Here is a 25,686-nt window from a genome sequence, read left to right as displayed (position 1 = left end):
GTTGCCTCTAGCTGGCACATCAAATGGGCCGCACACATCCGTATGTACTAGGGCAAGTAGGTCTGTGGCCCTTTCCCCATGTCCCACAAAAGAAAGCTTGATCATTTTGCCTCGAAGGCATGATTCACAAACTGGATATGACTCGAAAGTCAATGGACTTAATAGTCCAAATTTTTTCAATTTGTAAACCCTGTCTTCCGCTATATGACCTAGCCTTAGGTGCCACAAATACCTATCATTTAGACTATCTCTAGGCCTTTTAATTCTTATGGCATTCACATTTTGCTCGATGTTAAATACAGATACATCAATATGTAGCTGATAGAGATCGTTAATAAGAAAACCATCTGCAACTTTATTATTTTCATAAAAAATATTACAATGATCCTTATGAAAGCTAATCACATAGCCTTCTTGTGCTAAACATGAAACAGAAATCAAATTCCTGCTTGCTGCAGGTACATAATAACAATCTCTAAGAAATAAATCTAATCCTAATGGTAATCGCAGAAGGTAGGTTTCCATGGCCATAGCAGCAACTCTTGCTCCGTTCCCGATGCATAGGATCATCTCCCCATCCCTCAGCCTCCTGCTCTCCTCAAGACCATGCATAGAAGTGCACAAATGAGCACTAGAACCAGAGTCAAGCACCCAACTGGATGCAGAGGAAATCGTAAGATTAGATTCTAAAATGAGCATACCTCCAGAAAGACCATCCTTCTTGTTCTTTAGGGTGGTCAGGTACTGAGGACAGTTTCGCTTCCAATGGCCGTCTAATTGGCAGTGGAAACATTTTTCCTTATCAGCAGCCTTCTTCTTCGGTTCTGTCTTCTTCTTCTTGCCATCCACCTTCTGCTTCTTCGCAGACTTCTTTTTCTTTTCAAAAGATTTTCTTTTGGAAGAAGTCCACTCTACAGTAAGAACTGAGCCTTTTGAACCTTTCATAGAAAGCTCAGCCGTAACCAGCATGTTCATTAACTCGACCAAGGTACACTGCATCTTATGCATATGAAAGTTCATGATGAACTGACCATATGTATCAGACAAGGACTGAAGGATCACATCAATCTAAAAATTCTTGTCTAAGATGATATCGAGCTTCTCAAGCTCCTCAAGATCCTTGATCATTATCAAACAATGATCTTGGACTGACTGTCCATCATGCATCTTGGTCTTAAAAAATCTTTGACAGACTTGATACTTGGCCGTGCAACTCTATTCACCAAACAACTCTTGCAGGTGAGCCAACATTTGATGGGTAGTCAAAATGTTCTCATGTTGGCGCTGCAAGTCATCAGACATTACACCCAACATGTAGTACCTTGCTTTGTTATCATCATCCATCCACTTTTTCAGAGATGCTCTCTGTTCAGCAGTCGGACATGCTGGTATGGCAGGTGGGTCCTGATCCAAGATATGAGTCCATTTTTTGAAATCCAGAATAATTCTGTAGTTCCTCAACCAGTCCTTGAAATTGGGTCCAGTCAGTCTTTGGGTGTCTAGAATTTTGGTCAGGGGGTTTGAGGCAGACATGTTTCCTGTAGAGAGTCAAAAGTTTTTAGTTAGATTTTGTAATCAGACTCAACCAATTTGTTTAGGATTTTTATTTTTAAACAAATTAGGCTCTCACTATTTTCTCAGATCCCTACACTCCTTGGGTAGAGATGTGAAAATCTCCGTGATTAGTAATTTCTAGTGGGTGGTGCGGTCTCACCAACTGGCTCACCACCTCACCTAACAGTTATTGGTGATGGATCAACCGATGAGTGGACAACTCTTGTCCAATGATTCTCTACTCATGGTGCACCCAAAATTTGATCTCTAATTCATGAAGCTTACCGTGTCTGGGATATTGCTCCAATCCTTAGTTAAGTCAAACCCACTATTTGCACGAACTAGATTCCTGATTGGGTCCCTCACCGTATTTGGAATATTGAGCCCAACCCATCCTCTAATCCGTAGCATCCAATGCCTAATGGACATGGTTGCATCTTCCCAGTGCAACTGAGCCACTATAACCAGTCGAGAACAATCAATCTCGGGAAGGGCCCGCACATCCACAATGGTGGAAGACCTAGACTTAATATTTTCTTAGGGAGATTTATTTAGGTCTCATTAAACTTGACTTGACATAGTCATAATAATTATGATAACCTAGTGACATGGGTTGGCTCGAATTGTTAGCCACCTCTAATCAGAACTGAGTCGACACATATGGCCAGGTAAGTGAGATCGATGGGAGGGATATGCCATTAACTCGATAAGAATGCATTCGAGTCGAGTAGCTCCTAATTAAAAATCAGTCGGTCGCATCTGCCTAACTTACTTTAGACACCAAATTATCGAATCAGAACTAATTGGGTTAGCCTGCAATCCAGGCTCTAACCACTGAGCCAAATTAGGTCTTAACTTGATCGAGTCATATCTAAATGTGATTCGACCTTGACCCAGACTTAATCTTATTAGGCTGGTCAATTATTAGCTTTCATGATTCCACCTAACCAACTCTTAATTCGATATGATCAACCGCTAGACCTAATTGAGCTACCCAAGCCCGAACCCAATTTTATGAAAATATCTTAGATCTGAAATTCTCAATTTTTGACCTAATTGAATTTCATAAGTTTAATTTATTAATTAAGTTTGGGTTCATAAACAAAACATGTAAAATAAATCCTAGGATTTCAAGATCTAGGATTTTGCAGAAAAGTAAGTTTTGATTTCTGATTAAGGATGAACGCGCGGTACCCTTACATGTCATATGAACACCCCATTGAATGGAAAGAGAGAGTCTTAAAATCCTACTTTGTTCTTATGACCGGACGGTCATGAGGAACACCTTAATCAGAAATATAAATTTAACTACAAAACTAGTTAGATCTAAATTAACATATCACATATACAATTTAAGATCTAACTAATATATGCTTTGCATACATCTCATGTATCAAAAATCAATCTAATTAACATGCTTTCAGATCTGATACATCACGTGTAATATCTAAAAAATAAGATTTAAATTGAACTATTCAAAATTAAATCTATTCTAGACAAGTTACTAGAATAATTCTACAACTAGTCTAGGCATGCAGCAGATCAATTGTATGGAAAAACTAAAATTTTCTTTTTTATTTTCTGATCTGATTATAACACTTATAACATCAAAGAAACAAAGAATAAATTATATTTAATTCATATTTTAATCTCATTAAAATATAAAATTTAAGACCATTCATGGATTCAACTAATCCTAGTCTAGTCATGCATCTTATGCATGTTAGGTCTTCTTAGATTTAATTTTAAATATTTTGATTTCAGATCCTATCACATCTAATGTGATATTTAAATTTTTTTAATATCAGATAAATTAAAATTAAAATCAGATCTAAAATAGATCTGAAATAGAGCCAACAACCTGGCTCTGATACCACTTGTAGGAGGAAAATCGCTTTTCCTCGTAGGATCTTCCAGATTTCATCAAATCTGGGGTGAAATAATTTTTAAAAAAATTTATCCTACATATTTTAGATCTAATTCTCTAGATCTAATTTTATTATCTGATATTTAAAATCTAAAATTAAATCTAAAATTATGATAAAAGAAGAAATACCTCAAGGATAATCTGATTACCCTGTAGATGATCTCTACACAGCTCGAGGTTCTGATGTAGCCATGTAAGTGCTTGGCCTCTATCGATATCTACTCAGGTAAGATCTAGAATATCTTCTCCTTGCAAATCTATGCTCCAAAAATTAGATCTAAATCTGATTAGGAAGATCTTCAAAAGTCTTCCTGAAGTTGGAGCAGCAGCCTGTCGAAGAAGTCCTGCAGCCTTCTGTTCCAAGCATCACCATGCCTTGGATCCTTGCCAGATGAATGTCCAACTCTTTGGAAATGAAGAGGGGAGGAAGGAGAGTAGGGAGGATGTAGAGAAGAGGGGAGGGGGCAGCGGCTATTGGATTTTGTGCATAAAATAATTTCTTCCATGAAACCCTAGGCGCAGCAGGGTTTATATAGACCCTGTATACTGCGCAGTGCCACATCATTCAACCAATCAAAAAATTTTAATAAATTTTGAAAAAATTCTGATTAGTGGAGTGATATCATCTGATCACATAAAATAAGAACCCCACCCTCTCTCCTAAGTTGGCACCAATCATTGGATAAGCTCAATCAAGGTGGCGCCAAAGAGTCTATGTTTATCAGGACTCTTTGGTTCTTATCCATTTGGGGCGCCCATTTTAATCCAATTGGGCTCATGCCATAATCTGATTATGGCACCCAATTCAATTGAATTTTGGCATGTGGACACTCCACAAAAATCCTCCAATGAACCCTCTTCAATTTAAGACCCATATGTCAACTTTTGACAGATGTCCTAAAATAAAATTGGCAGGTGCTAGGAATTAGCAGGTGTTGTCTTAAATTCATCTCATGAATTAAAACAAGCCTTTTCTAAGCTGGACAAGCTTCATTTAGACTGAGAGAAACCTTCTAAAGATTCTCTGGATAAGTTAAATCACATTTGACTCAGTAGAGATAGAAAAGATTACACGAGGAGAAAGTTAGGCTCAATCGAGTGCTAGCACGATTTCCTTAAACCTAATTGGATCTAATCCAAATCAATTGAGTTAGCCTAATTGATGACATCCAAACCCTAACCCTTATTTGTGTGACCCAGTTAGGTTCAATTCCGTATGGTAATAAGACATGTCGTGATCTCATCATCGACATCATCGAAACTCCTTTCGATGGACCAGAACTCTTCTGATTCAGACAATTAGAATGATCGATCATCAATATCATTCTAATTGCTCCCAAAATCCACCAGTGATACCCAGCAGTATGTGGTGGCAACCCATCAGAACTGAAGATGAACCTCTCGATGCAGCTACCTGTGTGATTGAGTTCCTCTATCATGAGTCCTGACTGACTTAGGGTTAAGGTGAACTCGTCAAATCCAACATCAATCATATGAGTTAATCGATCGATCCGAGTCCGATATGAAACCCCAATGGAAAACTCCTTTTTCATTATTTCACTCTGCTATGGCCATGGGCTTAAGGACTCGATCTTTCGATCATCATAGGAGTACTTCTCTCATCTACCAAGGTTGATAGATCCCATCTTGGTGCGATCTGGTTCCTACAATGGATATGCTACAGCCAACATACACCTCAGGGTTCTGAATGGCTAGGAGATCGAGTTATGGTGTAGTCAAACTATAACACACTCGAGATGAACTGTCGATGCACCTCAGGTCAAAGAACTAGACACACAACTGCAGCATCGAGCTAGTCATTGACGAGAAGGTAGACTTCCTTATGACTGCTTGATATAGTCACGCTCAGTACTCTCGTTCTCAACGAATACCTGTACTCTCACTTCGATGACTCCACACCATAGACTCAAGACACATCTACCCTAAGGAAGCGATCATACACCAACCTTCCGGATCGATCACCATCCTCGTGATGATCCTATGGTCAGGAATTGTTTATGAGTTAGTTATGTAAATTCATATCTTAAATTTTTAACTCTTAAAAATATGAATTAACATTCCTACTAACTCAAAGGATGTATCACAGACACAATGTACACAATGTGATAGAAGAATAACTCTTTTATTCATTTATAGTCAAAATTACAAATTTGCCCTTAGATCTGTATAGGAATGTGTCAGTCGATCTGGCATCTAGAGCACACATCTAACACCTCTGTCACCGTCAGCCGCCCCTCCCCGGCCCCATCCTACCCCCGACTTTATCCCACCCCCGACCCCATCCTGCCCCCATTTCACCCCCGACCCCCTCCCTGCCGGCCGACCACCTCCCTACCGGTCGACCCCCTCCCTGTCGGCCCCATGGTGCTACTGGCCGCCTATGGCCGACCACCCCCATGGACGGCTCTACCCCCTGGTGGCCCGATTAATACAAAAAAAAAGGGTTAGAACCTTACCTCCAACGGATGACAAACGACAAGTGGCGCAGACGGCAGTGACGATGGTGGAGAGGGGCTCGCCAGCAGGAAGAGAGGGGGGGTAGAGCACAGAGAGAGGAGAGCTCAGGGAGAGGGAGAGAGGAGAGGAGAGAAGAGAGAGGGGAGAAGGGGGGAAGAGGGTTTTGCATGGAACGATGTTGACTTGACGTGCATTGAAAGAATCATTATTAGTGGTGAAAATTTAATTTTCATTGCTAATAATTTCGTTAAACAACAAAAAATATTCCTCACTAAAAAAATTTTTCCTCTAAAAAAATTATTTATGATTAAAAAAATTTTCATCGTTAATTATGTTATTAGTAATGAAAATTTAATTTTCATCACTAATAATTTTCGTCAAAAAAAAATTTTCCCACTAAAATAATTTTCTCACTAAAAAAAATTATTTGTGATGAAAACAAAATTGTTGCTAATAATTCCTACCAAAATTTTCCCCATGAAAAAAATTTCTCTCTTAAAAAATTATTTATGATGAAAAATAAAAATTTCATCATTAATTAGCTTATTAGCAATGGAAATTAAATTTTCACTATGAATAATTCTCATAAAAAAAATTTCTCCACTAAAAAAATCTTTCCTTTAAAAAAATTATTTGCTATGAAAAAAATTCATCATCAATAAAATTATTAGCAACAAAAATTAGATTTTTGTTGCCATTAATTTCCCAAAAAAATAAAAATTTTCCACTAAAAAATTTTTTCCTCTTAAAAAATTTTACAAAAAAAATTATTGATGATGAAAACTAAAATTTCATTGTTAATAATCTTATTAGCAACGTAAATACAGTTTTCACCAAAAATATTTGCAAAAAAAATTTCTCCAATAATAATTTCATAAAAAATTAATTTTAGATTTTTTTCACTAAGTAAAATTTTCATCCAAAAAATTTAATAACAAAAAATGATATTAAAAAAATATTTGTAATGAAAAATAAAATTAATTTTTTTTAATCTAAAAAATTTTGGTCCAAAAAAAATTTTCAAAATAATTTCATCAAAAAAATTAATTTTTTATTAATAAATTTTTTTTATATAAATAGTTAATTTGTGATTTTTTTTCAAAAAAATTATGTACATAAAAAAGTAGCTTGGCTATCCTTTGTAATGCATGCTTTTGTGGATCTAAAATATGTTAAAGAGCCTAGTTGATGTTCATATGGTTTTATTAGGGTTGATCAATTAAGTGACCTAAAAATTTAGTGATATTTTTTATATGATTAAGAACTATGGTCGGCACAAGGATTTATAAACTGACAGAATTTGATTTCTATCTTTGCAGCCATGCTAGTATAAAGATAATATTTTTTTGATATTTTTTTTTCTCATTATTTTGTTTTTCTAGGTTAGGCGGGGCTTATTTGCATAATCTAATTTTATCTAGTTTTCAAAATATTTTTTATCAATTTATCTATATTTTGTTTCCATTCAAGGATCGACAGACCAACACATTATCATGTACTGTTGGATGATAACTATTTTTTTGCTGATACATTATAGATGTTAACTAACAATCTTTGTTACACGTGAGTTAAAAATTTTGATCGTGTTCTTATGTTTTGACAGATACCTTGTTTGGACTAATTTTTAGGTGATCTGCTGGTCTTTATTTCTATATAGAGTCTGATCTTTTTGATGGAGGATCGACATTAATTGATAGTTTCAGGGATCGGATTATTGTGGGGCATCATTTGCCACAGATTAAGGATAATATTCAAGAAGTTATATTTTTCTGTTAAAGATGTTATAGGATTTTATTGTCATAAGGGATTGTTGGCCAAATTTTTTTGAGATAGTTTAGAAGTAAATGACACAATTTAGTCCATTGAATAGTTAATAAAATTTTATTCTTTATATCGTTGAAAGTTGACATTTCATCTAAATCAAATTTTTTGCATTTAATTTTTTGAGACGGTTTGCTACTGGATCTTATAGACGGTCGATTCGATTATGGGTGAAGAATTTTGTTACATCATCTGATAAAGTCTAGATACTGAGATAATGATTCTTTTTTAGTGTCAGAAGTTATTTTTTAAAATTTTTAATTTTTTTAATTATTAGCGATGAAATTACTTCATCATAAATAATAAAGTATTTATGATGAAAACTTATTTTCTATCATAAATAGTCAATTATTTATGATATTTTTGCTATTTCATCGTAAATAATCTATAAATTCTATATTTTTTAAATTTTTTATTTTTTCATAATATTGGTGATGAAAATATTTTTATCATAAATAATTGACTATTTATGATAGAAAATGAGTTTTCATCATAAACACTAAGTTATTTATGATGTAATATTTTTATCACAAATAATCTATAATTTTTATATTAAATTTATCATCTTTTTAAAAATATTATTGATAAAAATATTTTTATCATAAATAATAGACTATTTATGATGTAAAATAATTTTTATTGCAAACACTATATTATTTATGATCTAATATTTTTATCATAACTAATATATAATTTTTATATTTTTTAAATTTCTTATTTTTTTAAAATATTGGCAATGAAACTATTTTTGTCATAAATAATGGACTATTTATGATAAAAAATAAATTTTCATCACAAATAATATATTATTTATGATGTAATATTTTCATCATAAATTATCCATAATTTTTGTATTTTTTAAAATTCTTATTTTCTTTCAAAATATTAGCAATAAAAATATTTTCATTGTAAATAATTGCTATTTATTATGGAAATAATTTTTATCATAAATACTAAATTATTTATGATGAAATATTTTTATCACAAGTAATTTGTAATTTTTATATTTTTAAAATTTTTTATTTTTTTAAAATTATTGATGATGAAAATATTTTTATCATAAATAATTGACTATTTATGATAAAAAATAAATTTTCATTACAAACACTAAGTTATTTATGATGTAATATTTTCATAATAAATAATCAATAGTTTTTAAATTTTTTAAATTTTTTATTTTTTAAAATATTGATGATGAAAATATTTTCATCATGAATAATGGACTATTTATGATGCAAAATAATTTTTTATCATAAAAAATATATTATTTATTATTTAGTATTTTTTTTACAAATAATCTATAATTTTTATATTTTTTGAATTTTTATTTTTTTAAAATATTGGTGATGAAATTATTTTCATCATAAGTAATTGACTATTTATGATGAAAAATAATTTTTTATCATAAGAACTATATTATTTATGATTTAATATTTTTATCATAAATTATCTATAATTTTTGTATTTTTTATATTTCTTATTTTTTTAAAATATTGGTGATGAAAATATTTTCATCACAAATATGTTCATCATCAAAAATATTTTCACTATTTATGATGAAAAATAAGTTTTCATTGCAAACACTAAGTTATTTATGATGCAATATTTTCATCACAAATAATTTATATTTTTTATATTTTCAAATTTATTATTTTTTTAGAAATATTAGTGATAAAAATATTTTCATCATAAATAATGAACTATTTATGATGCAAAATAGTTTTTCATTATAAATACTAAATTATTTATGATAAAATATTTTTATCGTTAATAATCTATAATTTTTATATTTTTTAAATTTCATATTCTTTTAGAAATATTGGTGATGAAAATATTTTAATCATAAATAATCGACTATTTATAATGAAAAATAATTTTTTATCATAAAAATTATATTATTTATGATATAATATTTTTATCACAAATAATCTATAATTTTTATATTTTTTAAATTTTTTATTTTTTCAAAATATTGACGATGAAAATTTTTTATTGTAAATAATTTAGTATTTATGATGAAAAATAATTTTCATCATAAATGATCAATTATTTATGATATAATATTTTTATTATAAATAACCTATAATTTTTAAATTTTTAATATTTTTTCTTTTTTTAAATATTAGCGATGAAAATTTTCATCGTAAATAATTGATATTTGTGACAAAAAATACTATTTATCACAAATACTCTATTATTTATGATGTAATATTTTTTTTATAAAAAATTTATAATTTTTAAATTTTTAAAATTTTTATTTTTTTCAAATATTAGCGATGAAAATTTTTTATTATAAATAATTGAGTATTTATGATGGAAAAAAAATTTCATCGTAAATACTCAATAATTTCTCCGCTTACGTGGGAACCGTTACTGTGAATTAAGATAATTTTGAAGGCCACCTCAAATTCTCTATTGGACTCTTTTGCATGAGAATCCAATGGCCCTAAAAGGATTGGAGTCTAATCTTCACCAATCTCAAAATAGTATTTTTTTAACCACTTATTTTCTAGAGCTAACTAATTCCTCTCATAATATAATAATGTTATTAATTATTCTTTCCATAAAAAATAGCCCTTCTTGTTTGGGGTTCTAATAGAAATTTTGTTAATGAACCTCTTCTTTTTTTAGGGCTTGGGGTTAGATACCAAATTATTCTCATCTTTCTCTATATAAATAGTGCATGCTGAAAATGAGAAAAAAAAGAGAATAATATATATATATATATATATATATATATATATATATATATATATATGTGTGTGTGTGTGTGTGTGTGTGTGTGTGTGTGTGTGTGTGTGTGTATGTGTGTGTGTGTGTGTGTATTACAAAACTAGCAACTTTGATGATAAAAAAATTATTAATTTTATTAATTTTTTAAAATTAATGTTAAGAGAAATGTGCCAAATTTGTTCCAATAAATTTCCAAATGATTTTTTGTTCCATTAGGCTGCTTTGAATAAGATTGCTTTTGGCCATAGCACAACTCTAGTCTAATCAACATCGATTTCAAAGTACAGAAAATGTTCTATAGGCCACCAAATCAGTATCTTTTAAACTTTACCAAAAAAATAAAATGAAATAACAGTTTAGTTTCTTTAACCACTTATTTTTCGGAGTTAATCACTCCAATGAGATAACAAGGCTATTAATTATCTTCCCATAAAAAATAGCCCTTCCTTTTCCGGGTTGGGCTGGGAATTTGATGAACGAGTGTCTTCTTCCTTGTCTAGGACTCGGAGTTAGAGACCGGATTACTCTCAGCTTCTCTATATTAATCTGCCCTCCAACCCATCCATCTTCTCATAGCCTTCTTTTTCTCCTCACGCAAACCTTTGTGCGAAAGAGAGGAAAAAAAAAAGAATGGTTTTGTGGTACAAGGTTGCGAGTGCGTCGCGGTAGCTGGCCATCACCGGCGCTGGGATCACCGATATAAAGCTAGAGAAGAAGGCATGGATCCTCCTGGGCCGGTCGTGCACCGTCGTTGACGTCTCGCCAATGAACTACAGGTTCGAGGTGCAGGCGGTGAGCGCCAAGAAGCTCCCCTCCATCGTCCCCGCTGTGTTCACCATCGGCCCTCATGTCGACGACCACGAGAGCCTCATAAGATACACCTGGCTCATCTCCACCCATGACCAGCTCTCCAACCACGTCAACGACCTTGTCTAGGAAGGTGAGACCCGTGACCATGGAGGAGATCTCCAGGGGGACAAGTCCTTCAAACAAGAAGAGTTTGAGAAGGTCCGGATGGAGCTGAATTAGTTCGGCCTTTTAATCTATAACGCTAACGTGGAGCAGCTCGTCGACGTGAGCCGGCATGAGTTCTTCAGCTATCTGGCCAGAAGTGGAGACCAAAGCATCGCCGGTCTTAAGAGCCTTATGAAGACAACCCCGTGATCCGAGCTCATAACATTGCCGATCTCTTGAGCGGAAATATTCAAAACTCCACCATCACCGGCATTTTTGATCCCAAAATATCAAAGAAGGTACATCTAGGGAGAATCATTTTGCTGATTCAGTTGGTAAGATCAGACATTTTAAATTTTGCATGTTATTGTGTGTCAACTTTAATCTGAACAATTCCAAACACTCTATATTATATAAAAAATAATTTTAAATTTTTTTTTCCTTTAGACCTTCAACAATAAATTTTAATTCAACCCTCAAAAATCTTAATATATGTTCAGGTTTGGATTCCAAGATACAATCTTCAGGTCTCATCATAGAGAAAATATTGAGTGTTTGGAGTTATTCAGTTTAAAACTGATACGCAATAACCAGCAAAATTTGAAATGCCCAATTTTATCAACTGAATCAGCAGAACAGTTCTTCCCAAATGTGCCTTCTTTAATATTTTGGGATCAGAAACTCCGACGATGGTGGAGTTTTGAATATTTCCGCTCAACAGATGCGCAATGTTATGAGCTCATCTCGGTCTTAAGGCTCTTAAAACCGTCGATTATGAGATGAAGGTAGTAAACCTTTGCTGCATATTCTCTCCATCAGTCTATGATCCTTAGATGAATGATTCTTTGAATTGTTCTCAAGTTACAAGAATTATACTTTATTATTTAGAGGTCTTATTGTTCATGAAGGTAGTAAAGTTTGTCATGATATCTTTTAAGAAGCAGCCTTATAAATTCATTTTCTATTCAAGTCAATGATAGATGTTATTGTAAAGGTCTTATCATTAATTCTTTAGTCTGCTATAAACTTTTTTAAATACCAAAAAAGATCATTTTAATAATTTTTTCTTTGCTTCAATATATTTTTAAGTAGAACATCCTAAATCTTTTTGTCACCCTAATTTCTTATATCTTTTCCAATTTCTCAATTACTATCCCCCCAAAAACTGAAACTCTGGCTTCTATCCATATATCCTAGTTAGTCTTACGTCTATTTTAAATCAATCATGGTTCTTTAAATTTTAGATTGGATTCTAATCTAAGTTCAGCTATTAATGCAACAAACCAAAGCCTAATTTTCATGGGCCTTCACCACTGGAGGTAATTTTGTTTAAGCGGGCACTAAATGATTAGGATTTGTGATTTACAAATTTTTAACTATGTTTTCTATCCCATCAGTTCGTAGAAAAAGTGGGAATGTGACATCAAGGAAATGGATTGAGTTTTTTAGGGGATACATAATTATCTAGGAAACTTAGGCAGCGCTTGTATAGGAAGAGAATTTGTTTGTTTATACTTGCTTTACTATTTCAAGTAATTATAAGCATCATTTTGCTTCTTCGAGCAAATTGACTCACAAAAGCAAAAGAAATATACAGATTCTCAATGTATAAAGATGACTTTCCGTAGCTACTCTCAACAGACTTTATTAGTGTAGAAAGTTATCCTCCCTTGGTTATGTCGGAGAATTGGTTTATTTAGTAAATAGATATGCTTTTGTAACAAAGTTATCTCAAGTTTCCTAGCTTAATCCCTCCATAACATGTTTTACTTAAGTGGCTAAGACCTTTTGCCGGGAACATATAAAAAAATATATTGTTATCATAGAATTTCAAAAGAATTGTTAATCCCTGATTATATTTCTTTTCTAAATTAGACTTTTTTCCATGAGTTAAACATATTTTCAAAGGTCTCCTGCGATATGTCTTTCAAGATAAGATTCAATATTTTTATGACTGGTTATTGTAACTAGCTTTCACAGGAAATCCATTACCTAGAAGAGCAAGAACAATTTTTTGTCATGTGGTCATGTTATTTGAATAAACCATTAAAAATAAGTGATAGCTTTTGCTATATAAGTTTCACACATGTCAGTATACTTTCAAACAATGCCATACAATTTGCATATTGACTCACTAATATTAACTAACTAGCTTTTCATTTGGAAGAGAAGAAGAAGTTTTGGTCATGGTATCTTGTTATTTAATTAACTAATCCTAACTAGCTTTCATTTGGAAGAGCAGAAGAAGGTTGTAGTCATGTTGTCTTGTTATTTATGTAGTTAATTAACCATTAAACATAAGTGATAGCTTCTACTCTAGAAGTTAGTTTCAGATTTGATAGGACATTTTCAAAAAAATGCAATGCAATTTGTATATTGATTGATTAATCTTTCTTTCATTACATGAATCAGCGAGAATATTGATTTAGATTTACTTCCACGCCACACCTAGCTCTTCCCTTCTTGATGTGGGATCTACGTTCAATTCAAGTCCCACACATCAAGAAATTTTGTTGAATGTTGTGGCTTATTTGCCTTCAGGCTTCCTTCATTACCCTTGCTATTTGAGCAAAAGAGAGGATAAGTTTCCGAAGATATAGACTATTAAAACATATTTTTTGAATTACCAAATATTTTTAATTATAGATTCAAGTAGCCAATTGGGAGCTGTATAATTAAGAAGCAGAAGATTGCTAAAGCTTCACTCTATAGGAAAGAGAAGGAAGTAGAGGGACGTCAGACCATAGCTGAAGTAGAATTTTTTGCATGCCAGCAACAAGCTAATGGAGAGTTGTATGCAAAGAAAAAGGAGACTGAGGGGATGCTTGCCCTCGTAGAGGCCCAATGATTTTACCTTCGCAAGCTCCTCGAATCCCTCGAATGAAATTATGCTGCTCTGAAAGACTATCTCCTGATCAGTAGTGGGACTTACGACAATATCTAAGGATCAATGCTAAGGCTGCGAAGGGGACTCTAGCCAAAGATTAGTGTTTGGACAAATGATGGTGAGACCACTGATAGGGGCCAGAGCAGGAGGTGGCCGAAGTGTACCGCATGCTACCATCTCTATTCGAGATAGTTTAAGAGCAAACAGGAATGCTACCACCACCATGGATGGGCCAGCTCACCAACTAATCTGACAACTAACTTAGGAACTTATGATAGAAAGAAATACATAGATTGAAGGTTGATAGGACTTGCTTTTTCATTTCTCAAAGAGTATAGTTGGTAGAACTACTTTTTTTGTTCTTAAGCTTATTCTTGGTTTGTTGTATGCTTGAAACAACATTAATTTCTATTTAATAGTTTATGGTAGACTTGCAAAAGTCATCTACATTACTGCATTATTATAAAAGCCAAGACTAGATCACTACAACAAAACAGGATATTAGCGATGAAAAAAATTTGTCACTAATAGCCAATTTTCATCACTAATAGTTATTAGCGACGAAAATTTCATCGCTAATATTTAGTCACCAATAATGCCGTCGTTGATAATCTTTTATGATGAAAAATTTTTTTTATCGTCAATCAAAAATATTAACGATGAAAAATTTTCATCGTTAAAAAAATTATTTTTTTTGAAAACTATTTACAACAAAAAGTTTTAGTCATAAAAAAATATAATTTGCAACAAAATAAATTATTTATGATGAATTTTATTCATCACTATTAATTTAATTAAAAATTTTTATAAAAATAAATTTAAAAAAGTATTAGCGATGTAAACTTTTCATCGCTAGTATAGAAATTTTCAACAAAAATTTTTATCACTAATAAATATTAAATTACTAGCAATAAAAATTTTTTCATCATTATTAATTTAAATAAAAATTTTTATAAAAATCAAATTTAAAAAAAAATTAGCGATATAATTTTTTTATCATAAATATGATTATTTATGATGAAAATATTTTTATCACTATTAATTTAATTAAAATTTTTTATAAAAATTAAATTTAAAAAATATTAGCAAAATAAACTTTTCATTGTAAATACAGTTAGTTTCAATGAAATATTTTTATCGCTATTAATTTAATTAAAAATTTTTATAAAAATTAAATTTAAAATAATATTAGCGATGTATATTTTACGACCCAAATATTTCAAATTTTGATGTATATTTTCGTCACTATTAATTTAATATAAAATTTTAATATTTTTAAATTTATTAAAAAAATTATTTATGATCAATTTTTCATCACTAATATTTTTTTTGTGACCAATATTTCATCAAAAATAATTTCATCACCAATAATTTATAGATATTTTTTGAAAAATAATTTATGAATATATATATTTAATTTATATTTATAATATTTTTATAAATTAAAAATAAAAAATTTATACAATAAACTAATAAATAAATTTTATTATTTTATTATATTAAATTAAAATTATAAGTGATCTAAAATAAAAATAAAAAAGCTACACAAATAAGTCGTCAAGTGTCAGCATCTGTAGAAGCAGAATGGGCTGGGGAAGGAGAGTGCTCGAATGAGCTCGGACTGGCTTGCTACTACCTCATCAGCTACATCATCTGCTCCATCTGTGACATCTACTCCATCATCTGGATTTGGAGGTGCTAGTACTCATCGACGCGTGCAGTCAACTCATCAGCTCGCTACTCAGCCTACCTCTGTACCTCCGCCAGTCGAGCATCACGGGCAGCATAGATGTTAGCCCTAAATGAGCGTGAGGATGAGGAAGCAGTGATCCCATGCCCTAGACCCCTAACATAATAGGGTCTCATACCAAGCACCTAATCACAGATCTTATCATCTATGGGTTCGGTCGAGCCCTTAGGGGTAGATTGGGATCTAATGTCTATCATACGGTTCTGAAAATTAAAGTTATAGCTATTTTAATTTTATACTGAAAATCAAATTATGAATAAAAAATAATTAAAAAAACTTATAAAGAACTCTTGGCTCCCTGTCGTCCACTCCTCTGATCGTCGTTGGTAGGTCTGTTGGTAGATATCGATCCTACCAGGAAGCTCGCCACTCTTAGCATCTCTCTGTAATTTAAAATAATTAATTAAATTTTTTTAAATAGTTAAAAAATTATATACTAATTAAAAATTACTTACCATCTGCTCCATATGACGAGCGAACAATCTCGAACCCTCACAATGCGGTACGATCTGTCTTAGCCTGATTCATGACGTTCTGGACACATCTTCTCTATACAGTTAGCAGTCAAATTAGTAGGTAACAAACTAAATTTAAGAATAAATAATTCAACCATTAAACTCTAAAAAAAAAAGAAGTTTGGATGTGTAACCTAATATGTCGGATCCTCGTAATGTCGGCATATGACAGTCCAATCATCCATAGTGATGCTGTCATAGGGCCACTGCTATGCTGCCTCCATCCCATGATCTTGCATCACATGGTACCAATACTGATGGATTTGGTGGTGATAGTCCTTGAATCACAAAGATAAATAAACATCCACGGCTCGCCGCACATGATCCTTCTCAAAATCAATAATATCAAAAACATCCTGTCAATAACAAATATTAGAAGAATATCATGCTAATTAAATATTCATAATATAATTTATTTTATCTGTAATTGGGTGCAAAAAATCTCTCTCTGATATGGTACAATATGCGTCAATTGAAAAGCATCACGGGGGCATATGATGCCCAGCTTGATCTTCCACTGCTCGCACCATCTCCTAATGGGCCTGGTATAGCCAGAAGGTATCTCGATATGAAGACACTGTCCCAGATACTCACGTCTCCAATGCTCTAAAGCAAGGTTCTTCGATGGACCTCACCCTCACCTCACTACTAATGGAGACTGGCCTGAAACAACAATAAATCAATCATTAGTATGATAGCTATTTAAATAAAAAAATCAAATATCATTATATAAAAAATATAATAATACCATTCGGACTTGCCTCATTCGAACCCGTCTCACTGGGACCTGCCAGTGCAGGACCTTCTAACGATGGAGCTAATGCGGTAGTGAAAATCGGTGAAGGTGCCTCAGCCTCCGGGGTAGACTGTGAATGCGAACGTCGTCGTCTGTCTCCTAGTGTCATACCTATAATTTTTTATATATAAATGAATATAAATGAATATAAAAATAAAATTTAGATCATGATCCAAATTGGATCGAGGTTGAGATCTAGATTGAGATCTCGATTCGGATTGGGATCCAGATCAGGATCTGATCAGGATCTGAGTTAGGATCCGGAACATCCAATAATAAGATTAATACATTTCCAGAAAGCCCAATTATGGGACATCTAAAAGTCGATCTCGATCAAGATCCATTCTTGAACGAAAATCTATGGCTCAATACAATTTAACTGCCATCTATGAACATACATTCGAAGATAAATTTCTAATTTATCAAAAAAGAATAACTCTGTATTAAAATTTTTCATCAAAAATTTCAATAAAATTTTCTCTAAAATAGAAATACTTTTTATATTTAATTATAATAAGCAAAAGCAAACAAAACAACACATAAAATAATTAAATTATAATAAGCAACAGTAATGTGCATTGTGCTAGCGGAATAAAAAAAATTATAAATTTCAGCAATAACACTAAAAATTTTATGCAATAAATATAAAATAAACTATAAGCAGTTGAGAAAGCCAAATAATATTGACATAAAATAATAACAACGAAATCTATTCTTGAGGACTCGATGGTTTTTTATTTTTTTTTAAATATTTTTTACCTAAAAATAATAAATATTTTTTTACATATTTTTTACCTAAAAATATTTTTTTCTAAATATTTTTTCTTCTAAACAAGCTCCAGACTCAGCCTCCCACGGCCCCCGCTCCCACGGCACCGACGCTGTCACACACCTAGCACTGCTCGGACTTGGCCCTCACGACCCTCGCTCCCATGATGCTGGCACCGTCACACACCCCGCACCACCCAGACTCGACCCCCACGATCTCCGCTCCCAATGTGCCGATGTCGTCACACACCCCGCGCCACCCGAACTCGACCCCCATGACCCCCGCTCCCGTGGCGCCAACACCATCACACACCCCTCGTGAGCCACCCCTTATGGCACCACTGCCCTCTCCAACTCCACGCGACTCGGATGCCAACTCAAATTCTGATCAAATCCCAATCTGGATCTTAATCCGAATCGAGATCTCGATCCGAATCTCGATCTCGATCCAATTCAGATCCTGATCCAGATTTTATTTTTATTAATCAAATAATTAAATACTATTATTAATATTTTAGTTTTTTATTTTTTTAGTTTTTTTCACCTTTTTTTCTTTTTTTCTTTTTTTTTTCTTTCTTCTTTTTTTTCCTTTTTTTCTTTTTCTTTTTTCTCCCTCGTTTCTCTCTTCCCTTCCTCCCTCCCCACCGTCACCCAACCCTCCCTGCTGCCGCCCCCTCCCCGACCCCATCTCCACTGACCGACCCCCTCCCCGGCCCCGACCCCATGCCCCCCCCCGACCCCATCCCGCCTATGTTTCGCCCCCAAACCCTCCTCGTCGGTCGACCCCCTCCCCGGCCCCATCCCCCCAGGCCCCATCCCGCCCCTCGACCCCATCCCACCCACGTTTCATCCCCAATCCCCTCTCTGTCGGCTGACCAGCTTCCCACCAGCCCATCACTGTCACCGTCGGTCGCCCCCTCCCCGGTCCCATCCCACCCCCGACCCCATCCCACCCCCCGACTGAAGGAACCAGATCTAGGGTTTCAGGGTTAGATCTTGAAACTTTTTCAAGATCAGACAGCGGAAGATTAAAATAAATTAAAATTTATCTTATAAAATCAGAAAATTTTTAGATCTAAGATCCTATTATATGATTATTACATGGTATTAAATCAAAAATTAAAATATAAAGAGCAAGAATTACATGTTGATCATATCAACATGTTTCTATGCTACATCTAATATATGCAAAATATAATAGATCAGATCTATTACCTTGCAAGTTAGACGTTCTAACTTTGCTGATCCGAGCTTGAGGATGATGTTGCGAGCTACACACACTTCTGGCCTCTAGGAGTCATCTACACGAGCCTACGAATCACGATCAGAAGTCCTGGTCTAGGAAATCAGCACAGCATGCTAGTACTGTGCTGATCCTTCTTCGATGGTCGATCAGATGCCTCCTTCTTCTTGATTTGGACTCTTCCAAAAATGAAAAATAGAAAAAGAAGTTTTAGATATGAGACACTCTTAGAAAACTCAAAGATGGAGGAAGGGAAGAGGTGAACACAGCAACCCTAGAAGAAGACCCTCTTCTTCTTCTCTTTATTCTAACCCAGACACATAGTTTTGTGTCTATTATATCTTCACACCCCTACACTCTTTCTCTTTGATTTTCACATGCCCCAAATGAATCTCAATGCTCTATAATCCATGAAAATATCAAGATAAAATTCATCTTAAATAATGAGATATGAAGAATCCTTGTCTAGGTCAAATACCTAGTCAAAGAAAATCCAAATAGGGCAAGACAAGGGGTGCCCAACTCTTGGGTGCCCCTTCCTTCTTTTTCTGCCATGGACCACCAGAAAAGGATGCATAATATGTGCCATAAAAGTCACAAAAATCTCAAAAAAAATCTAGATAAAATCAGTACCATAAGGAAAGAGTTTTGGTTTCTAAAATTCTATCTCATAGAATTTAAAATCCAAACAAATTCCTACTTTGACTTGGTCCACAACCACATTTCATGTAAGAGAGAAAGAGAGAAAAGCTTTGGGCATGCGTGAAGGCATGGGAGAGAAGGTTTTGTCACACAAAATAAGAGAGAGTGGGCGTGGGGGGCTAAGGTGGTGCAAGGTGGAATCCTAGTCTTACTAGGATTCAATCTATGACTTGTTCAAATTTGGTTTCTCAAACCAAATCAAACCAAAATCAAATCAACCTAATTAAAATAGGTCTTAACCTAATTAAAAATTTAATTTAATCAAATTAAATTAGATTTAAATTTGATTTAATTTTTTAATCGAATTAAAAATTAGGTTGACCCAAGTCCTAATTGAACTAGGACTAGTTTTTCTTTATACTTGGCTTATCCAATAAACCAATTGGATTTGATTCAATCAAGCCCAAACCAAATCTAATTAAATCATATTCAATTAGACTTAATCTCAGCCCATTGACTTAATGAAATTAAGCCAATTAGCAATCGAATTGCTAATCGATCCTCCTACAACACTTGCACTAGGTTAAATATCAATTGTATTGATCGTTTAACCCTAGAATGATTCTTAATCGTTGATCAACCATCTGATCAGATCAAAAACTCTAATGTGTGTGACCTCATAGATCCGAACCTAAGCTGGTAGTATAAGAATAAATTTTTATACCAATCAAAGTGACCATCTAGCAATGATACCCGATGGTCGGATAGGTCAAATTTGTAGAACAACATCCTTAGAATCCATGCAGATATAGTTTCCATATAATTCATCCCCTTGACCAAAATACTCATAGGACACCTCAGAGTTCAATTGTCAGCTCTGATTAGGTTGTCCACATTGTATTTCAAAATATCAAATCCATCTCATAGATTATCCTGGCCAAGATTTTGCTAAATTGAAATACAACGACTCATTCTTCTCCAACTCTTGGAGTGGTCAATCCCATCTTGATCACACTCCGACTTCACAAGTACTTGACTGTGCCCAGAAGTCTTCCATCACTAAATTAGAAATTCAATTAGTCCAGTACCAAAGCACAGTGAGTTGCTTGCAAGTCACTAAGGCGATCTCAGGTCTAAGGGACACTTATACATATATCCCATCTGAGACATTCTTGACAGCAGAATGCTCTAGAGTTGGTCATGTTCAATGATGATGTATCCTTATATCTCACCTGTATGCCATACCAGTGTCTCCAAACTCTTTGGTTAAGAAGACAACCAACCCATATGGCCTACAGTGACCTATGCTCGATAGAAGCTATCATCTTTATTAACAACCTATCATTTGGTCGTGAACAGTTTTAAGGACTAATCGATAAATCCTCTCTTTATCGAACCTAAATAGTCCTAAAGACTTCATCACAACAACCGAGTTCATTAGAAGATGAAAACTTATGATAAAAATACCAAAAATATATTTTATTTATTAACAAATCAATTACAATACAAGGTTGCTCAACCGTCAACAGGTTGACGTTTGGCTTTTGAGACATATTTTCCAACAACTCCCACTTGTCCTAAAGCCACTCGGCATAGTATCTAATACTCATCTTCGACTTGTGGTTATCAAACTCCTTTATCACCAGGGCTTTAGTGAAAGAGTCTGCTAGGTTCTCCTTTCCGTCGATCTTCTGAAGGTTGATGTCACCTCGATCCATAATCTCCCAAATTAGGTGGAAGCGGTGCAAAATGTGCTTCGTCCACTAGTGTGCTTTAGATTCCTTCGCCTGAGCAATGGCACCAGTGCTGTCGTAGTAGAGCAGGACTGGATCATCGATGGAGGGTGCTACTCCAAGCTCGGTGATGAATTTTCTCAGCCACACAGCTTCCTTCGTGGCATCCGATGCTGCGATGTACTCTGCCTCACAAATAAAGTTTGCCACAGTATGCTGCTTGGAACTCTTCCAGTAGATGGCTCCACCATTCAGAGTAAAGATATAACCCGACATGCTTCTACTGTCATCATGGTCAGATTGAAAGCTGGAGTCTGTGAACCCCATAAATTTCAGATCTAACTCGTCATAAATCAACTATTGGTCCTTAGTATTTCTCAAATACTTAAGAATGGCTTTAACCACCTTCCAGTGATTTTCTTCAGGATCAGATTAGTATCTACTCACTACTTCTAGTGAGTATGCCATATCTGGCCTTGTACATATCATAGCGTACATGATAGATCCCACGATCGAAGCATATGGGACTCTACTCATATGCTCTCTCTCTTCAGGAGTTGTCGGACAATCTTTCTTAGAGAGAGAAATTCCATGGCCTATCGGTAGATAGTCCTTCTTGAAATTCTCCATGCTGAACCTCTTCAGTACAGTGTCTATGTACGTAGACTGGGATAACCTAAGCATCCTTTTAGATCTATCCCTATAGATCTTCATCTCTAGGATGTAGGATGCTTCACCCAAGTCTTTTATAGAGAACTGTGATGACAACCAAACTTTTATTCCCTATAGTGCAGGGATGTCATTCTTGATTAAGAGAATACATCCACGTACAAGACAAGGAATACCACAACTGGACCATTTGCACATTTATAGATGCAGGGCTCTTTTCCATTCTTAACGAAGCCATATATTTTGATCACCTTATCAAAACACATGTTCCAACTCTAAGAAGCTTACTTCAATCCATAAATGGATCTCTAAAGCTTGCACACCTTGGACTCATCTGTAGATGTAAACCCCTCAGATTGTATCATATACATCTCTTTGGTCATCTCTCCATTTAGGAAAGCTATCTTTACATCCATTTGCCAGATCTCATAATCTAGATGGGCAGCTATTGCAAGCATTATTTGAATGGATTTGAGCATTGCCATAGGAGAGAACGTCTCATTATAGTCAATACCATAATGTTGATGATACCCCTTGGCAACCAGATGGGCTTTATAGGTCTCCATCTTTCCATCTATGCCCCTCTTCCTTTTGAAGATCCATTTACACCCAATGGGTTTAACCCCTTCAGGCGGGTCAACCAATATCCATACATCGTTGACCTTCATGAACTCCATTTTGGATTTCATGGCTTTAAGTCATTTCTCAAAATTAGATCTCTACATTGCATCCATATAGGTGATCGAATCCTCATCATTCTCATCGAGTTCGATGGGATCACCATCTCGAACCAAAAAACCATAGTATCTGTCCGACTGACATGGTACTCTATCGGATCACCTTAATGGAGTAGATACATTGGGCTTCAGATCTGATCTAATCAAATCCGACTCAGGTTCAGCTATTGGTGTCGGTCCTTCTACCTGTTGAACTTCATCAGGTTCAACCTTAAAGGCAATGGTTTCTTCACTAAGGAACTCCTTTTCTAAAAAGATTGCCTTAAGGCTGATGAACACCTTTTGTTCATCAACATGATAGAAAAAATATCCTTTGATCTTTTTGGGGTACCCTATGAATGTACATTTGTCAGACCTAGGTCTAAGTTTATCTGTAACTAATCGTTTGACATAGGCCGGGCACCTCCAGACCCTAAGGTGTGAAAGTGCTGGCTTACGCCCTATCCATATCTCATATGGAGTCTTAATTACAGACTTACTTGGAACCCTATTTAACAGATAACAGGTTGATTCGAGTGTATATCCCCAGAAGGATATCGTTAAGCTAGCAAAACCCATCATGGATCGGACCATATCTAACAAAGTCTGATTTCTCCTTTCAGACACACCATTATGCTGTGGTATTCCTGAAGGAGTCTATTGGGAGAGAATCCCATTCTCTCCTAGATATGTGAAAAACTCACCAGAAAGGTATTCCTCTCCTCGATCAAATCGAAGAGTTTTAATACTCTTCTCAGTTTATTTTTCTACTTCACTTCAGAATCATTTGAACATTTCAAATGAATCCGACTTATGTTTCATCAGATAGACATATTCATATCTGGATAGATCATCCATGAAAGTGATGAAGTAGAAATATCCACCTCTAGCACTTGTGCTCATGGGCCCGCATACATCAGTATGTACTAGGCCCAAGAGCTCAGTAGCTCTCTCATCTTTTTCAATAAAAGATGACTTGGTCATTTTACTAAGAAGACAGGACTCATAGGTTGGAAGTGATTCACAATCACTGACTTCAAAGATTTCCTCTTGGGTCAACCTATTTATCCTGTTCTTGTTTATATGACCTAGCCTATAGTGCCATAAGTAGATATCTGATGTACTATCTAATCTAGGGTGCTTACCAGTAGAATAGACTACGTTAACAGATTGTGATAATATATACACACCATTATTTAAATGTCTACAAAAAATAGTAACACCATTCATAATGATATTACAAACTTATTTCTTTATTAAAATTTCATAATCATTTTTGGCTAGAAGGCCTACAGAAATAATATTTAAAAAGAAACTAGGATAGAAATGACAATCATTATGAACAACGGTATGGGACTCAAATACAAGTTTCAAGATTCCTAATGCTAGAACTGGAACTGGTCTTCCATCTCCAACGTTCAGGAATCTCTCATCTTGTTCGAATTTTCTACTGACCTGCAACCCCTGCAATGAATTGCAAATATGGTAAGGGCTATCGGTATCCAATACCCAGTCAGTTATATCACAAATAGAGAAATTACAAGGAGTTATCATATAAATACTTTGCCCAGCAATAGCTTGCTTCTTTCTCTGCCTGTTCGGCTCTAGGAAAGCAACATACTGAGGACAGTTCCTCTTCCAGTGCCCTCACTTCTTGTAAAAGAAGTATTCAGTTTGACTCTTATCGGGCTTGATCTTTCTGGTCTGGCCCTACACTGATGTCCCAGCCTGAACTTGCACCTTCTTCACTTTTTTCTTCTTATTTTTCTTTCATTTCTTTAAGGGTCGAGAACCAGAAGACGAACCTCCCACTAAGTTCACCGACTCCTTTTGGAGTTGGTGATCCTTCTCAAAGTTCTGAAGCAACCCCAGTAACCCGTGGTAGTTTACTTCAGGCTTTGTCATTCTATAATGAGTGAGGAATGGGAGATAAGACTTGGGCAGCGAGTTCAGTATTGCATCTTTCCCAAGCTGCTTATGCAAGGGAAAGTCGAGCTGCTCAAATACTCCATCAGCTCGATCATGTACAATACATGATCAGTGACAGAGGCACCATCCGTATTTTGGCGTTGAAGATGGCACAACTAGTCTTGTGCCTCTCTACATCATCGGGTGTGCCAAAGGCATCCTCCAACACTTGAAGCATGTCCTTTGGCTGAGCTATCTTAAATCTGCAACTGAACTCGTTGCTCATGGCAGCCAGCATGATGCAGCGCACCGTGGTCTGATCACTGAGCCACTTCTGATAAGTGTCTCTGACTATTCCACGTGCATTGGCAGCTGGCTCCTCAGGTGCAGGATCTGTTATTACATATAGAATCCGTTCATGCTCCAAAACGATCGTCAACTTTCGGTATCAGCTATCGAAGTTGGGTCCCCACCAAATTTTCATTGTCCAACAATGATCGGAGCGATAGGGAAGTGGCCATATCTGCACAAAGAAAAACCATAACCTAATTAGTAATTGATTCATTAAACCTAAAGATTTGGACTTTAATCA

General features: G+C 34.5%; 3 pseudogenes; all 3 read left to right on the top strand.

Annotated features, from left to right (window-relative positions):
- Positions 1 to 11,143: 11,143 nt before the first annotated feature.
- LOC140859289 (flotillin-like protein 3) lies at positions 11,144 to 11,677 on the top strand (annotated as a pseudogene).
- Positions 11,678 to 12,246: 569 nt separating this feature from the next.
- LOC105032500 (flotillin-like protein 1) lies at positions 12,247 to 14,602 on the top strand (annotated as a pseudogene).
- Positions 14,603 to 15,964: 1,362 nt separating this feature from the next.
- The window catches only part of LOC140859288 (flotillin-like protein 4), a 30,239-nt pseudogene continuing 20,517 nt past the window's right edge, over positions 15,965 to 25,686 (top strand).

The sequence above is a fragment of the Elaeis guineensis genome, chromosome 7 (assembly GCF_000442705.2).
Source record: "Elaeis guineensis isolate ETL-2024a chromosome 7, EG11, whole genome shotgun sequence".
Classification (NCBI taxonomy): domain Eukaryota; kingdom Viridiplantae; phylum Streptophyta; class Magnoliopsida; order Arecales; family Arecaceae; genus Elaeis; species Elaeis guineensis.
Note: the sequence above shows the minus strand (reverse complement) of the source record. Positions and strands in the feature narration are given on the sequence as shown.